We start from the raw sequence: 5,139 nt of genomic DNA, 5'->3' as shown, positions 1-5,139 counted from the left end.
TTAGGGTCCCAAAAGTCACATTATGCAGCAATAGCATCTCAAGGAACCAAAAGTATGAAGTGTAACTTTCACACCAACTTTCTCTGTGTCTCAAATAATTGTGATCCTTACAAGTTACAATAATCAATCTTAGTGAAAGACTGCACACAAAATCATGAAGACTTGATCTATTGAACTGTCCACCTTTGTTTAAACAATGACACTAAATAATAAACTTCAAAACAAAACTAAACCAATAATTCAATAATATTCCATTTGATCATATAATTCATTACTGAACACAATCAACCAACTGCGTAAACTATCCGTTCCTTTTAATACTATTAACAATTGCAGAATCCAAAACTAAAATGTTTTGCTGTAATCAAATACAATCCAATGTTCCAAATTTTTCAAGTTTCGAAAAATCAGAACCCAACATGATTTTTTTTTTTAAAAGATTGCCGAAGCTACTACGACACGTGACCCAACGTGCAACGCTAGGCACGCCTTGATTCACGGCGAACACCATGTAATAACCGGTGGCGCAACCATCCCATTCGGCGGCGCCGTACACCCAATCCTATACCTACCAACACCACCGTCCGGCACAGCAGAAGTAACGGCTAGTTTGACCAAACGTTGACCCTGTGAAAATGAGTGCGTTGCAAAAGGCGCACTCGCCAAATTCACCTCCACAATTTCCACCACAGGCAACTCAACCGACACAATCACATTAAACGTCGCTCCAAAAAGCACCGTTTCGGGAACCTCCAAAATCTCGGGTCGGATATTCGCCTTATCCGGACCCAAATACTCGGGAGAAAACGCTTCAATTCTCAATTCCGTTGGAAATTCAGCATCGAACGTATAGAACACGTGCGGGTTGCTCCCTGCAAGAAGCACCCTTCCATCGGGTAACAAATTCGCAGTTGAATGGTACATCCTGGGAACCGTTCCCGGGTTCAGAACCATGAACCGAAGGCCTAACGGTTCGTTAGGCCGGTAAAGAACCGGGTTCAAACAGGGATTCGAGGCCATGTCAAATCCCTGCGAACCCGACATAGCGCCGTTAATGATCAAAACGTCGCCGTTTGGTAGCATTACCATGTCTCCCATTATCCTCCCATACGGCATGTCCTCCGTGACCCAAACCGGATCAGTTTGAGTTGCAGAGATCCGGCCGCAGCTTCCGTGAGCCGGAGTATCCGTACTCCGCTCAAGAAACGCACCGTACTGTGCTCCGCCGCAGATAACAATCTCCACATTGGAATAATCTCCTTGCAACGCAAGCATGACGGAGGACCCCGCGGAGGGGTAATTCCGTGGACCACCGTCTAGCTGCGGGTACACCGTAAGGACATGTTCTTGGTGTCGTACATCACCGCCTTCGTGTTCGCAAACACGAAGAGGTGACCATTTGGGAGAAGATGAACGTAAGGATAGAGGTTATCCATTTGCGTGTCTTCTGCTTCAAGAAGGAACGGGAACGAGACGGCACCGTTTATGCGTTTCGGGTAGAATTCGACGGTGTTGGAGCCACGTCCACCAACTATGATAACGGAACCGTCAGGGAGGATCTGATTCGATGCGTACCAGCGACCTTCCGTTAATTCGACGTCGTTTAGCTCAACCCAATCGCATGACCCATTTATGTCACACGGGTCTATTTTTCGGATCTTTTGAAGCCGTCTAAGTCGCCACCGGTTTGGAGGAGAGTGCCGTTTGGGAGAAAACTGCCCCGATGAGCACCACGTGTCGGTGAGGATTTTTAACGGTCGGATTTGGTTGGTGTGGAGGTCGAGGAGGACGGAGTGAGCGTAGCAGTCAAGCTTCAATACGGCGTCGTTTTTGTCGAAACGGCAGTGACCTTTGGGGAGGAGTTTGCGGGATGGACCGATGTTTGTTCGGTCTAAGAGGACCACCGTGTTGAACCGGGTCACCGCCGTGTGCATTGAGGCGATGCCGGCGTCGGCCACGAGGAGTTCCCACGTGCCAGGGAGATCGGCACGTGAGTGAGTTAAATGGAAAAGAATGATGAAGCAGCAGCATAGTTGAGATGCAAGGACACTGGTCTGGTCCATGGTGAAGATAGTGTTTGTGTTAGTGAGTGGAAATAAGAAACTGAAGGGTGATGAAGTGAGGTGAAGTGAAGCTTCTATTCTGATTATTGTTATTATTATTATTATAAAAAAATATTCTTGTTTGAAAAGTTAAAAAAAAAAAGAAATGGATAATGGAGTGGGAATTGTACAGAGGGAAAAAGGTGTATTATTGTCATTATTATGATAGTGGTTTTGTAGTTTTAGGACTGCCATTAATTATTAGTTTGTATTTGTGGATGAGAGAACAATAATGGTTGTAGAGAGTAGACAATTGATGGGATGCAATATATATATATGATTTCATTTTCTGCTAATTGACTATTTGAGTATTTCTTGATATGCATTCATTATCTGGTTGGACCGCTGGTGTCTTGGTGATATGTCCTTCCAATTTGAGCTAAAATTAAATTTTTGGTGTTTAACATTTAAAAATAGGTATCATTATATATTTCTAGTAATATAATTTTTTAATAAGTTTTTGCAAATATATAATGAATAAAAATTATGTAAGGATGATATTGCAAAAAACAGAAGTAACAATATTATTAGCTTTAACATTTTCTTTATTTTTCATATGCAAAACTTAAAACTTATATGAAAAAGATAACATCAAGATTTGAAAAAAATTGAAATATATAATTTATGGATACTAGATTTTGTTCCAGTCAAAATGCAAGTGAAAAAGACCAAAAGTCCATTGAGCCAGTGAAAAAGACTAACCGAGCAAATGACAGAATTAGGGTTTAAGTGACATTGGTTAGTATTTAGTAGTCAATTCTGGAATAGATGTTATGTAATTTTATTTTATTTTTTTGTGAAAGATGTTTATGTATATGTTTTTGAATTTGATTATTCTTTTTATCTTTGACCTCCCTCACCAAGTTTTATAATCTATTGATGAATATATAAACTTTTTTTTTAACATTAGTGAAGATAAAGAGCTTAAAAGTTAGTCACTCTAAAAAGCTTAAATAATGCTCTCTCTTTTGATTCATTGGTTAGTTTTTAATTTGAATAAAATTCTTATTTATTTTTAAAAAATAAGAAGTAAACTAATTTATAAGTAAAAATTATTTTGACCACAAGCTTTTATTATCAATTTCTTGTTTATTTATCATATAACAGTGTTATATGCTATATACAAGAGTTTTTTTACCAATATATTTTTAAAAATTTAAAATAATTTTTTTGTGACTAAAAAAATTAAAATTTAATTACTCGAACATATTTTTTAACCATTTCTTTCAGCCCCTAATTGATGATGATTATTATTATTTTTCTTTAAATTTGACCCCCTTTAAAAATATGGTGTAACTCCGTCCTTATAACGGTATTGACTACGCGTAACTAATTTCAAGTTGATTTATAATTGTATAAACATATTAATTAGTGGGTGAAACAATCTATCCATAAGTAAAAGAATATATTAAAATATGAGAGGATATGGTCATATGGATAAATCCTGTACCATAGTATTGGAATGAAAATCAATTAAAAAAACATGTGAAACAAAATTGAATTAAATATTTTCTACTTAATTTTCCCTTTTTAATAAAATTGATATCTGCTCAAATTAACTCGAGAATTGATTTCAGTTAAAGTGATTTTGAAGCAAGTAATATACCACTAACAAAGATGACATAATGATTTTTTTTCATTTATTATTATTATTATTATTTTATTTTTTTTTTTGAAGAGTGGATTTAACAAAGTATATGATGTTGAAATAGTTATAATATGTATCTGAAAAAGCAAAAAATTCTGGCTTGTGAGAGAATCGATTTCATTTAAGTGGTTGAAAACAAATAAAAGCAAAAGCAAAGGCAAACCTGATTTTTTTTTTTTTTTGAAAAAATAAATGAGTAAACCACTCCTAAAGTCTCAAACCTCATATAATGATGTCTAACTTAAATTACGAGTAATACTAAGAAATTATTTTCAGTTAATATTAATCAATTTTTTAAAAAGGTATTTATTCATTTGAAATTTTATACTTTAAATAATAAATCTTTAATATTATATTTTAAATTTTAAATTTTAAATTTTAAATTTTAAATTTTTTATAAAAATAAAAATTTTATGATTAAAAAATAAAAATTGAATAATGATAACTAGCTATAAAGTATGGTATGTGTACAATGTTGGATTTGAGTTTGTGGGCTTTGAAATGGATAGGATTGGTTTTTAGCATACATGAAGAACCAAAGAAGGTGGGTGACGTGTGGGAAAAGCGAAGGTGTTGAATTTGGACAAATTTTTTTTTTTTTTTGGATTTCTATGGTATTGTTTGATTTCATAAATTAAAGATTAATTCGTCATAAATTTAAGTTTAATTTAAAAATTTATTATTAATTAATAAATTACTATTTGTTAATCCTATAATTTGACACTTATTTAACCAGACTAATAAATTAATTATTAGATGAAGTAAGTTGGTTGAATTTGGACACATTTAAATGTGGCTAAACTCACACGGGGCATGGTTCTTCAATGGCAGGTCTAATGTCCACTACTCCATATACCATCTCTCTCCCTGTATTATTCTTAGGCCTACTAATGTTCTTTGGTTTCTAATGATGTTGGATAGGGGATAAAAGTGACTCTTTCTTATTTATCTAAAAACTAAAAGCAAATCACCAATCACATACTTCTTCATTTAAAATGAACCGCATGATAGTTATCTTGGGATTTATTTTGTGTTTAAATTCTTTTAAATGAGCAAGTATATATGTAAAGTGAAAATTTTAAGAATTAATAGTTCAGAAGATCATTTTGTAGGACTTTTCACCATGCTATTAGAAGTTAATATAATTCACTTTTCATTTTCTTATCCTAAAACCTTGTTCATTTTAGAGGATATATATATATATATATATATATATATATATATATATATATATATATAAAAGATAAAAAAACTAATTAAATCAAATTTTTAATTAATCTTTTTTTTCTTTTTCTCTAATTGCAAGTTATTAAAATTGTTGGCTATTTATTGGTTAAAAAATAATTGATTCTTTGTTGAAACTATCTATTAGTATAGTATGAGAATTAT

At 33.6% G+C, this 5,139-nt stretch overlaps 1 pseudogene; it reads right to left on the bottom strand.

Annotated features, from left to right (window-relative positions):
• Positions 1 to 364: 364 nt before the first annotated feature.
• On the bottom strand, positions 365 to 2,123 carry LOC130963217 (aldehyde oxidase GLOX-like; annotated as a pseudogene).
• Positions 2,124 to 5,139: the final 3,016 nt, after the last annotated feature.

Source organism: Arachis stenosperma, chromosome 2 (genome assembly GCF_014773155.1).
Source record: "Arachis stenosperma cultivar V10309 chromosome 2, arast.V10309.gnm1.PFL2, whole genome shotgun sequence".
In the NCBI taxonomy this organism is placed as follows: Eukaryota; Viridiplantae; Streptophyta; class Magnoliopsida; order Fabales; family Fabaceae; genus Arachis; species Arachis stenosperma.
This window is presented reverse-complemented; position numbering and strand designations above follow the sequence as displayed.